Source organism: Cupressus sempervirens, chromosome 1 (genome assembly GCF_028749045.1).
Source record: "Cupressus sempervirens isolate cs-2001-9-10 chromosome 1, ASM2874904v1, whole genome shotgun sequence".
In the NCBI taxonomy this organism is placed as follows: Eukaryota; Viridiplantae; Streptophyta; class Pinopsida; order Cupressales; family Cupressaceae; genus Cupressus; species Cupressus sempervirens.
This window is the reverse complement of record NC_143118.1, coordinates 322156967-322170757: the sequence shown is the minus strand read 5'-3', so window position 1 is coordinate 322170757 and position 13791 is coordinate 322156967. Positions and strand designations below refer to the sequence as shown.

The window sequence follows — 13791 nt, the reverse complement described above, 5'->3', positions numbered from 1 at the left end:
ACGTGATTTTTAATTTTAGTTTTTTCTAACATTATAAAGCTAATATCACATGACAATGTAAATCATTCTCCTAGTCTAGAATGGTTTTCTAGTTCAACTTTAGTGATTATTTAGGACGATTTGGTCCAAGGAAGCCTCAATTACGTAAACAAGGCGAGATTTATTTTAGAAACTTTCTTGTAAGTTTTTCTTCTTTTGACCAAAAAATCATGTGAATTTATTGAAGCAACTATCACTCTTTCTCATTATTACTATTATTTAATGATGGTACTATTGGGTTGGCTGCAGAAGTAGTAAAAATGGTGGTAGGGTTTCTACCAATTGTGTGGTCGTAACTAGTTCTAGTGGTGTGATGGCTTCTAAATCTGGCAAGGGCGCTGGCTGTGGAAGCAATAAAAATGGTACTAGGGCTTCTAGCAATGGTGCTGTCATAACTAGTTCTAATGGTGTGATGGCTTCTAAATCTACCAAGGGCGAATGGTGCTAGGGCTTCTAGCAATGGTACGATGGTTGCTAGATCTAGTGGTGTGATCAAGACTAGTGTAATGGATTTTGAATCTCATAAGGGTGTTGGTTGTGAAAGCAGTAACAATGGTACAAGGGTTTTTGGCAATGGTGTGGTGGTAACAGGCTCTGGTGGTGTGATCAAGACTGGTGTGATGGTTTTTGAATCTAGAAAGGGCATTGGTGATGGTGCTAGGGTTTCTATAAATGGTGCATTGGGTGCTAGTTTTGGTACTATGGCTTCTATATCTAGCAAGGGCACTAGTGTTGGTGTCAGGGCTTCTAGTAATGGTGAGGTGGCTTCTGACACTAGTTCTAGTGTGGTGGTTATCGATTCTAGTTTAGAATCTGCTAAGGATACTTGTACTAATGCTAGGATTTCTAGCATTGGTGTGGCGATTGCTGGTTCTAGTAGTGTCATCAAAACTAGTGTGTTGGCTTCTAATTCTAGGAAGAACGTTGGTGTTGGTGCCAAGGTTTCTAGTAATGGTGTGTTGGGCACTAGTTTTGGTTCTATGGCTTATGAATCTAGAAAGGGCACTGGCATTGATACTAAGGTTTTTGGTAATAATGTGGTGGCTACACGTGCATTAGATGTTAAGAAAGGCTTTTCATATGCCGAGTCCTTATGCAAGGGTAGGGGTTTGGAAAAGGCCACTAAACCTTTTGTCTCTTCTTCAATCCCTACTTGTAAGCCAATTTTTCTTAATCTGGGGGATGAGTCACTTTTAGAAATTGAGGAATGTACTAGGGATCTTTCCAAGGATTCTATTATTTGTCGCTTTAAAGGTTTTTGGCATGCTCTCTCGAAGCTCCATGCATGGATTTCAAAGCATTGGGACCCATTTATTATGGCTACTACTGTGATCTTCACTTTGGTCAAAGGTTTCTTCATTGTTACTTTTGTCAATTCTAAGGATAGGAAAACTATTCTTTGTGATCAAGTCTTTTCTTGGGAGAATCACTTTTTTTAAATTGTTAAACCATGGCATCTAGATTTTAACCCTCAAACCAAGTCTTTCAAAATCCCAACTTGGGTAAGGCTTCCTAATCTTCCTCTTCATTTTTGGGTGAATTCTATTTTTATGGAAATTGGCAAGGCTTTAGGGGATTTCTGTATGGTTGACTCCCAATCTTTTGAGCATTTCCGTTCTACTTGTGCTAGGATTCTAGTGGATATTGATGTTTCAAAGGGTCTCCCAGATGAGATTATTTTAAGTTATTCAAAGGGTTCTCGGACTCAGTCGCTTGATTATGAGGACCTCCTTTTTAGGTGTAAAAAATGTTTCAATACTAGACATATGGCTGCTAAGTGCGAGATTGGAAAATCTAGAAATAAATGACCCTCCTCTTGGTGGAAGGGTGTATTGCAACAACACTATTCAGTAGTCAAAACATCTGCTCTAGTGGATGAGGTTTCTAGATATGTAGAGATGGGGGCTCGATCCTCTATATTGGAAGTTATTCCTTCTGGTTCTTCTAAGATGGTGAATGCTTTTGATTCCAATATGGATGCCAAGGTTTCTTATAGGGTTGGTCCTTTTGTTGTTGGTAGTCTTAGATCCTTTCAAAAGGAGGTTAAGACTATTTCTAGTCAAGGTGTTAAATCTAGTGTTCTTGGTGTAGACTCTGGTCGAGATAAATCTAGTGGTTTTTTGTGTTGAGACTACTAATTCTAGACAAGGTAAGTTGCCTTGTGCTATGATTTTTTGATCTGGTCATTGTATATCTGCTAGCTTTAGTAATATTTCTTCTTCTAGTTCTGCTTTTGCTACTATTGGAATTGGTAATTAGACTGCTGCTATTAGTTCCAATCTGATGGAAGAAGTGATGGTAGATGGTCCTTGTCAAAAGGATGAGTTTCCCTCTATTGCTACTACTAGAATTGGTAATCAGATTGTTGGTATTAGTTCCAGTATGATGGAAGAAGTGATGACAGATGGTCCTTGTCAAAATTTGGATGAGTTTCCATCTATTTTGAATTCTTAAAATTGGCAGTCTAAGGCTATGATGGTTGAGGAAGGGTGGACACTTGTGACTAGGAAAGGATCTAAAAGGCCCTTCCTCAATTTGATATGAATTTACGCTCCCACAAAAAGGGAGTAAAAAGGAATTCTTAGTCCCCTTGTTGGTTGGCTGGTTAAGAGTTCTTGTTGGTTTCTTTTTTGGGTTCTTTTGTTGGTACTGCTAGACATATAATGTTTCTCTATTGCAACATGCTTCTAGTTTATAGATCTTACTTGGGGTATCTAGTCCCTGTATAACCTTTTTTTGGATCCCTTTGGGATGTTTAGACTTTCTTTCAATATCTTTTGGGTCTATGATGTAAAAGGGTTTTGGGTCCCCTCAAAACCTATTTTTACCTTAATCTAAAACTATCACTCTTTCTCTATATGTTGTGTTACAAAACCATCAAATTATATTTTCCTTTTAATTTAGAGTTAAGCTATATGTTATCGATCGTTGCCTACATAAAAGCATCTTGGTCATAATTGTTGAAAACTAATGTTTGAAGTCCTATTTCACAACCAAAGCTTATAGTTTTAATTTAGTCTATTTTGGTGTTTAATAAAGAACATGATGGCCTTTATTGCATGCATTAGATTTTAGTCAATTTCATTGCACTTTACTTTTAGTTTATAAAACTATTGTTACACCCCTTCTCCAATATGGAGGATTATGCATGTAGAATACATGTTGTATTGTTTAATTATATTCCACTCTTAATAATGTGTATGTTGTGGTTATGGGCATGAATAATCATCTTTCTTTAGAAAAATAGAAATAAACTTTTCATTTTAGTTTTCTATTACAAATAATATAGTTATTCATGTCTCTCTGACTCTTAAAATTTTATGTTTCATTCTTGTTGTTTATTTTTTTTCGTTGGGAGGGTTGTGAGAGGAGAGCTAAATTTTACAAGAATCTAGCATTTTGTCTAACTCAAGCTCAATCCATTGTGGGTCTTTTGATTTACACTTGTACACGGTAAGAATGTGTATTCATGAAACTTTACTATAGAAAAGAAAATGGACTGGTGACAAACTATACTAGACCCAAGACATTGTCATCGGAGTATCATCTCTACAAGTGTCTCATGTCTCCCTAACTACAACTGCTAAAATAGCTCTCAGAGCAGCCTTTTAGTGATAGTTCTAGAATGAGATATTGCTAAAAATGCAGATCTATGATTAAAAATGCAAGATCTATGACTATAATGCAGATTATATGTGAAAATGCTACTCCTAAAAATGCTCTTGAAATGACCATGCCATGAGCTAAACATGCAATAGATGAAGCTAAATGATACAAAATGATGCTAAATGACAAAATGATACTAACAATGCTATGAAATCACTATAATGAAAATGCCAAACAATGAGTCTAAATATGTCTATAGTGTAGATGTATAAAAACTTGGGTCCCTTGCCTCTTAGATTTCCTCCCTATTTATAGGATTTCAAAAGCGGTTGCAGTAAGAACCAGGATTTTCACTTTTGACTAGGGGTCAAAGTGAAACTCAAAATATCTCATAAAAGGCCAGGAGGGAGAGTTCAATAGACTTGGTTTTGAGGATAATATGAGGATTTTTCAAATTCTTTTAAATGGTAAAAGGGAGATTTTCAATCTTGTGAGGATAAAGTGATTTTATTGATTTAATAAATGATTTATTTTTAACACTTTGTCTTCTTCTTTCCTCCCTTTTTGAATTTTATTTTATGAATTTGAATTGTTTTCTTCCTCTTTCAAAGTTGATTTAGGTTTTATTGATTTAAAAGGTGATGAATGACCTTGATGCAATTTTTGATTTTGAAAGTCTGTTATGTTTCTTCTGATTTTCTCTTTAATTTGGTTTTGATTGATTGAGATTGCATGATTTAAGTCTTTGCCAAATTTTAGGTGTCTACAAATGCCCCTCTTTGAGCTAATATGTGAAGCATATTAGTTCAAAGGCTATCTTGATTTTTTGAGTTTAGGTCAAATTATGATGACTAGATGTCTATTCAATGATATTTTGTCATTTTGTCATTGTCGTGGTCTCTGTTCATCAGTGGCTTGATGTCTAGTCATTGATGATTTGATGTTCGATCATTGATGATGTTTTGATTGTCGTTGATTTGATGGTTGGATTGCAATGTTGATTTGATGATTTGATTGGAATGGTTTCATTTGGATACCTTGGTTTTGATGTTTGCAATTTTTTGGCTGGGGTAGGTCATTTTTTGGTATTTCAAATTTTTTTAATGCCCCAGCTTGGATGCCCCGATTTGATACAGATATACTAAATTTTTTGGCTAGGTTAGGACGTTTTTGGTATTTCAAATTTTTTTAATGCCCCAGCTTGGATGCCTCGATTTGATACGGATATACTGCCCCCTTAGAAATAAAATTGGAAGAAAATAAGAAAATGTGAAAGTTGAGGAGGTTCCAATTTTATTTCTGACATGGTGGGAAGGTTTGATACAATACCTAAGTCAGCTTTGGTGATAAAAAAGGTGCCAAAAGGGTGTAAATAAGTTGAAAAGGGTGAAATAAAGGCCACTTGGGGGATTAAATAGGTCAAAAAGACCTTTTACCCTTGTCATTTTCAGTATTGGCTTTTGCATTTGGTGATTTGGTGCTCTGAGTCAGCGAAGATGGTGGTTCTGTTATGGAGCACAGATTCAAGAGGGGCCATCGGTATGAGTGTCCAGTAGACTACAGTGCCTTGGTAAGTTGTTGAGATCCTTGTTGTTTCAGGTTTAGTGTGTTTACTTGTAGTTTTTGAGTGTTTGCGCAGATTTGTAGGGTAGATGTGTTTATTTTAGTACTTTAGCGCATTTGAATATTCAATTAGCACATTTGAATTAGTTTAGCACATTCGAGTAGTGTTTTAGTGCATACTTAGGGCAATTTAGCACATTTGAAAAGCCTAGATGTTTGGTGTTTTAGCACATAGGACAAAGTATAGCGCATTTGAGGAATATAATAGCACATTTGACCAAAATAGTGTATTCAAATAATTCCATAGTGCATACACATAGTGTTGTAGCGCTTTTGTTTATAATAGCGATTACGGGGAATAAAATAGTGCATATGGTTATTATTGTAGCATGTGCTGTAAAGTGCATTCGAGAGCTAAAGTGATGCATATAGATAATGTTGCAGCGTATGAGAATATAATAGTGCATCTGCCAAGTATAATAGTGCATATGGGATGCCGAAGCACATATGTTGTATAAAATGGCACTTTTTCATGGTGGAGTAGGGCAGTTGAATTTTGTAACTCATTTAACGGGATATAGATGGTTTGTTGAGTGTAAGACAATGCCAAAGATTAGAGTCTTGGTTGATCAACTGGGGATGGGCATAACAAGAAAACATTAGTAGTCCAGTATCTATAAAGTGATGTTTGTAGGATCAATCAAGTAATAGATAGGTAATGCCACATCTCAGGATACAGAGTAGGGAAGCCAACCAATCCAACTCAAGATAGAGAAAGATGAGCAATAGGTCCAAGATAGAACCAGTAGCCAGATGGCTAGATGTAATTAGGAGATTGATTTCTAATGATCACTTTGTGACAAAAAAATGATGCGTTGTGTTTGCTTGATGAATAATAGGTGCGTGGGTGAAAGCTCATGGTATGAGAACTCTATCCATGGCCCTTACAGTCAGTATGCCAATTGGATGACATAGATAGGTAGGTGATTGATAGGTGGGGCTTCACATATTTTTTGCAGATGCCCTAGTTCTGAGTGAATAGGGGATTATTGATAGTTGTGGCTGAGCAGTGGCACTTGGACCAGAACACATTCCATTTGCCAACGGGGGAGATGACAATGACTCTCGAGGATGTGTACAAGATTTTGTGGATCCTAACTATAGGGGATTTGGTGTATTATGATCAGACTGCCGGTGGGGCTGCGTTCCAAGACCTATTTGGAGATGATAGTGTGTCCTGGTTTCAGATGTTATAGTATGATGCATTACTCGATAGTATTGGCAGGACTGATAGGTGGATTCTTCTTGCCAGATCACTGAGGGCGAGGGTGTCTAGTTGGATGGGGTTGGCTAATTCAAGAGATGATTGATGAGCCATGGAGATTTGCTTGGGTAAGCTATATCTTGACTCATTTGTATCATGATTTACATTAGGTGGTGTATTCTGGGGCTTCGTCATTATCAACAGGGGTTATTTTGCTATAGGTATGGACATGGGAGTATCTACCCATTACATGTCTAGTGTGTGTACAATAAAGGCCACAGGGCATGCCCTATATGTATACTTATTCTAGTCCTATCATGTAGCCCCATTTGAGCAAGACATAGTACTGGGGGCAGATTTTAGATGATATTGATGAGGTCATATGGAGACCTTATAGATTTACAAAGTCATGGGTAGAGGACGATGATGAGATGGTATATTTCTTTAGTCTGAGGTATTTACTTGGTTAGATTCCTTTTGAACTAGAGTAGTTTTTCTTCAAGTGGGTGGTGAGCAATTTGGTTAGCGATAAGGCATGCCATAGGGGACTACACATTATGCTCGAGTTATGTTAAAGAGAGTAGTGTGGGTTGACTTTGGAATATGAGGCTTGTCTAGAGGCCTTTTTACAGATGATAGATACACCATAACCTTGGGCCTTGCGAGATGGGGTAACAGATGCAAGGATAGAGGGAGATTATGCACTGTGGTGTCAAGATCATCCCTTCCTAAGGTACACAGATCTGACCGAGCTGATGCTTGGTATTGATGAGCTATCGAGTGGGGGAGAGGATGATGATGATGAGGATGGTCTAGGGAGAGGTAGAGGGAGGTGAAAAGCTAAGGTCAGAGTGGGTAGAGTATGGGGGAGACATGGTTAGGTAGTTGTGGTGTTACTACAGAGGGGAGTGGCATGGGGCCTAGTGCAAGGACCAGTGGGTGGAGAGAGAGTCAAAGGTATCCATGTCTAGGGTGGTGCATGGATGAGAGGAGGGATGGTTGGACAAGATGATGGTACAGAGCAGAGGAGGGTGAGATTACTAGAGGATGTGTAGTTTGTCCACTGATAGAGGCCATGAGTTCATGGGCCTATCAAAGATCCACCAAGTGCAACAGAGGCACAACCACTAGAGAGGTTTGGGGGATTGATTAATTTAGAGACTCAGATGAGCACCATAGAGGCTCAGATGGGTGAGGTGTTGAGTACCTTGCAAACACTTATAGTAGTGATTACACCAAGACCACCACTGCCACCAAGGACAGATGGGGTATCGTCTAGTCAAATAGCTATGGTTGCACCTGTTGCATCATAGACATAGGTGACAGAGCATGCATGACGAGAGGATACAGGTGCCCCTAGTGTGTAGGGACTGTTAGACTAAGCACCCTCATAGGGATGAGTTTATATGATTGTACTAGGGCCTCATTCTCCATCGTGTATGATTATTCATGTGATGTTCACTGGACATTTATGTTGATGTACTTATTTGATCCTTGATTGATGTACTTGCATGTTATATAATCATGTGATTTTCATGTTGATGTATGTTATTTGTTGTTCAGGTGATCGTATCCTTCTGTAGGACTATCTGATTTTCATTTTTCTTTATTAGATATCTGAGCTTCTTTTTAGATGTGTGCACTTATTATATCATGGAGTTATGTTGTCATGTGAGTGTTTGATGTGATGATTATGTTGACAGTGGATGCAGATGTGTATATATATGAGAATGATTAATATAGATAGATTGTGATTTAGAATAGATGGTAGGCTATTGATGATGCAATGAGAATGTGATGCTCTAATATGAACGTAATGACATGAAATGAGATGAGATGTGATAATATGTAATGTAATTCAATGAACTGAATAGTGACATAAGATGCAATGAAATTAAATGAAATGTGATATAATGAAATATAACATGAAGTAATGTGAATGATTTGTGGATGCACTATAATGAAATGAAATGGAAAATGAATTGTAATGAAATGAATAATGAACTGAAATGTGTAAGGAAAACACAATGAAAAAAATGGAATGTAATAGATAACGAGATGAAATGAAATTAGGTGAATTGGAATGTGATAGTTAAAGAAATGAACTAAAATGAGTAACGAAGTGAAATGAAATGTAAAATGTTAGGAAATGAAATGAGATGGAATGAGAAATGAAAATGAAATGCATCATGTAATGAAATAGGATGAGTATGAAATGAAATGAGATGGAATATGAAATGAAGTGAAATGATGTGAAGTATGAAATGAAATTAAAGGATATTGATTATGAAATGAAAATGAAATAGATCATGTAATGAAACATAATGAAAATGAAAATGAAAATTCAATAGAATATGGAATGAAATGAAATAAGATAACGAGATGGAAGATGGAATAAAATGAAATGATATGAAATAGGAAATGAAAATGAAATGGAAATGAAATGGATTATGAAATGGAAATGAAATTGGTTATGTAATAAAATGAAACAATATGAAATGTAGTGAAATGGAACAATATGATATGAAATGTAATGACAAGACGACGAAATGAAATGACATGAAAATGAAATGGAATGGGGAATGAAACAAACATGAAATGGATTATGAAATGAAATGATGTGGAATATGAAAAGGAGATGATATGGCATATGAATTAAAAATGAAATGGGTGATATAATGAAACACAAAGGAGTAATGAAATGAACATGGAAAATGAAATGAAATGAAATGATATGAAATATGAAATGAAAATGAAAGATTGTTGATTATGGAAACAAAATGAGATGAAGGAGGGGATGAGAAGAAATGATATGTCATGAAATGAAACAATGAGAAATATGTTATGAAATGCAAGAAGATGAGTCATGAAATGGAATATGAAATGAAATTGTTTGAGATTCAAAGGCTTTGAGTTGGTATGTCAATATTTGCGATTCAAAAGCCACTAAATGAATGGATGAAATGGGGAAATGAAAGAGATGGAGAATGAGAAAAGGTGATGTAATGAATCAGATGAAAGTGGAAGGTGGTTAAATGAGATTGTTTGAGATTCGAAAGCCATGCAAGGTAGAAAATGAGGTGGTGCAATCTGATGGTGAATGTATGACATGTAACGCTAGTGTGGATGGGATGAAGAAACAAAGTCCATGAGTGCTCACAAGCTTGCTTCGAGTGTGATGTTGATGGTGTTGCACATGTTGTTTATAACTAGTCATGAAATTACTGAGTAACATTGGTGAATTGTACCCTAATTGTGTACTAACCATTTGTTTCTCAAGGAACCAAGATGAAAAATGCAAACTAGATGAATGCAACTAACTGTGACTTTTTCAAAGAGAGGCAAACTGATTGTCATCATAGAGCATGTGATAAAAGTGACTAAGTAAAACCACCACTAGCTCAGCTATAGTGGTATGAATACTTCATCATGCTGAGAAGTACCAACAAAGAGGAACAATGTATAAGAAAAACATGACAATCACTAAGAAATAGAAGCTATAGCCACAACATAACAAAGAAATAGGCATGCCAACTAGTCACATGTCAAAGAAAGGACCTCACCTAAGGTAATGCAAAAAATTAGTTGAGGTACACATGGCATTCCATCCGAGAGGAAGCTCTTATAAGTGGATGCTAGTATTGTGCAAAACCATAGGATCATAGGAATTAAATAGTGAAAAACCAATAAAACATCATGACTTTATCCTAGTATCTCTAGTCGAACACATGATTGAGATACTAAAAGTGTATGATAGCATAGAAAATAATTATGTGTGAACTAGGCATGCTTCCAGTTGTGTGCAATAGTACTACATTGTGTTGTTTTATTTGTTTAGGTTTGCTAGGGACTATCTAGTTCTATCAAGTGGATGAGAAGGCATGGGATGTGTCAGTGGTGATTTAGCATCAAGATCCAGTGGTTGGTGTGCATTGGCAAAAATTTGGGTGACAGAATGTTAGAGCTGAAGGTCAAATGTACCTGATACTAGTGTGGTAGGATGTAGAGAATGGATACATGGAAGACTAGTGTAGAACGAGGCTCAGGTGAATGATGGCTATAAGGAGGTGAATAGTATGATAATGAATCAAGGTGAAGTGGAGAGTAGAACATGATTATTGGAGATAGAGCGAAGTTGTGGGAATCATGCAAGTGAAAGTATGTTGGGCTCACCACATCAGTTGTAGAGAGAGGGTGATGTTAACCAGGGAAGGTGGATGAGGCAAGAGCGGAGAGGAAAATGTGTTAGGTGAACTTCCAAGGAGTGGGTGGAGCAACCAGAACTCCAAGTGGTAATTTTGGGTCTAGGTGAGACAAGCCAGCTAGGGCAAAGGCCTGCACAACCTGAAGGGGTAGGGATGGAGATGGAATACATGTCTTTGTCAGCACTAATGATGTTATTAGGGACTGCAGGGCAACAAGCATTGTACAGGGTAGTAGATGATGGGTCAATGACGTAGGTGGAGGATAGTCCATCTAAGAAGATGAAGAGTATATCAGGAGTGGAGGAGGAGGTGGGGGAAATAAAGTCTCCTAAAAAGTCTATGGGAGAAACTACAAAGGGGGTCTAGGTGAGACAAGCCAGCCAGGGCAAAGGCCTGCACAACTTGAAGAGGTAGGGATGGAGATGGAAGACATGTCTTTGTTAGCACTAATGATGTTATCAGGGACCGTAGGGAAACATGCATTGTACGTGGCAGTAGATGATGGGTCAATGACGTAGGTGGAGGATAGTCCATCTGAGAAGATGAAGAGTACATCAGGAGTGGAGGAGGAGGTGGGGGAAATAAAGTCTCCTGAAAAGTCTATGGGAGAAATTCCAATGGACATGGGGGTGTTAGTGGTGGTGATGTAAGGAGTGGAACACAGTAGTGGATTAGCCTCAGGACGCTTGGACGAGATTCAATAGAAGGGGGAATGAGTGTGGTAAATGCGGAGAAGCCATAGCTAGAGGTGGGAGATAGTGACCAATCATCTCAGGACATGGAAGGATTACAAAGATTGTTGGTGAGAGAGAGAGTGTGAGTAGAGAACATAGAGCAAGAGGTCACATTTTTGCTAGGATTGATGGAGAAGGCTCAGGAGGATGGGGCACAAATAGAGGCAAAGCAATTGTAGGCAATGATAGACACAGAGTGGGCACAGGTGCAATCATTAGAGATGGAGTTGTGTGTGGAACATGCACGAGCAGAGGGAAGTCTCAATGATTGTAGGAATTGATGAAGATGATGCAGGTGGGTTTGGAGAGTGCGCAGAATGAGCTAATGTTATTGCAATCCCAGTTGAAGTCATTTAGGGAAGCAATTGCAAAGGTGAACACCTTAGTGTTGAAGTTACAGGAGTGGTTAGCGTTAAGTGAGAGGAAGGTGAGGCAACTACAGTAGTGTTTGGGCAAGGCAAAAGTGGACGTGGAACATTGGAAAATGATGACTAATCAAATGCAACAAGAGTGGGATGTGGCCCAATGAGCAATCATTGCATAGGGGGTAAGCAAGTTGGTGGAGAATGTGTTCGTAGAAATGCACCAGATGGAAATGTACATCGGGAAGCTGCTTATTGGATGGGACATTATTATTAGGCATTCTCGCATGAGGACTGGTGAGAGACGTAGTTTATAGATAAAGAATTTATAGCTTTTTTAAATGCACAATTACGCAGTGGAAGGTTTCCAATTCCTATGGAAGCGGTATGGACACATAGGGGGTTGACACCAGGAGCTTCTTTGTGTGGAGTTAGGCCAAAAGAGACACCATTAATTGGACACCTTGTTGTGCCACCTCCCCTGGGAGGCCAGAATAAATGATCCACTAGACATCATTGGGATGTAACATAGTTAATGATATCATAGGTGGATAAAAAGTTTGTGTTGGCTATTGCAGTGATTGATGTTGATTGTAATGCATTTTCATGTTCATTTTGGTATTTTCGAAATATATTTAAATGCTTGGAAAATATTTGGAAGTTTTTGTGTTTTTGTCAAATATTTAAATGTTTTTGGGATGTTTAATAAATATTTGAATATTTTTGTATTTTTGTCATATATTTAAATGTTTTTGGGATGTTTGATAAATATTTGAATGTTTTTGTATTTTTTTCATAAAGTATTGGAATGATTTAACTCTCGTAAAAATGGGAACAAGACCATCCATAGAGTAAGGATAACCATGACTGGTTAGCAAGAAGGTCTGTGTGTATGTGAAGAATCAGTATAGACAATAATAATGCCAACAGGAGGATGTTTCTCTAGGTGTGTGACGAGACAGGCATTCTCGAGGCCTATGAAAAGGCATTTGGGGTCCAATAAAGGACACGTGGGTTTCAAGTAGGCAAAATAGGGCCGTGAAAAGGTGTGTTATCTTGAGAAAGGCATGTTGAGGACCCAAAAGACATTAGGGGTCTTGAAAAATGGTGAAACAAGGTCTATAAAAATGCGTTTGAGCCAAAAAAGGCATCTGAGGGGCCTAGAAAAGGTACTGGATGGGTCCAAAAAGGATGCTTGGGCCTTGAAAAAGGTGCTAGAGGGGCCTGAAAAGGTGTTGGATGGGTCCAAAAAGGACTTGGGCCTATAAAAAGGAGCTAGAGTGGCCTAAAAAAGGCGCTTTGGGCCTAAAAAGGTGCTAAAAGGGGTCCAAAAGGACATGTGGGCATTGAAAAGGTCACTAGAGGGGCCTAAAAAAGGTGCTTTGGCCTAAAATGGAGCTAAAGGGGTCCAAAAGGATGCTTGGGCCTTGAAAAAAGGTGCTAAAAGGGAGAAGCCAAGCTCATATGCTTACGCCTACTTATTCTATGCATCTGATGGAGTGAGGATGAAAGAGTCCAACAGATATCTAGGTTTTCGAGATAGCATTGACACATTTTTTGAAGGAGGCTAGACTAATCATGGCCACTACAACTTAAATAAGACTAATGATGCTTGGGGAATTGTTGCTCTTTACAAAAGGAGGAGAACGAGGCATCTCTTGCGATATCTGCATTGTGCTAGATTTTCTAAAGTCCTATGAAATGTTTCAAGACATTACGATGCTTCTACTTAATATTACCAAGACATGTTGGGAGCTGATGTCTTGTTGTATAGCCAAATTGAGAAGTTGAGAGGAATTGTAGGGTGTTGTTGACAGGAATTACCCCCATTTTGAATGTGTCGTGTGAATTTTTTTACTATTTTTAGATGATTTTTGAATTTTTTTGGACATGTTGGACAATTTTTAAATTTTTTTTTTGATATTTTTGGACCATTTAATTTTTTTTTGACATTTTTGGGCCATTTTGAATTTTTTGGATACTTTTTGGACAATTAAAATTTTTCTTTTGACATTTTT

The 13791-nt window shown here is 37.7% G+C and overlaps 1 pseudogene; it reads left to right on the top strand.

Moving 5' to 3' along the window:
* Positions 1-506: 506 nt before the first annotated feature.
* Positions 507-13791, top strand: part of LOC149577452 (exocyst complex component EXO70A1-like) — a 97870-nt pseudogene continuing 84585 nt past the window's right edge.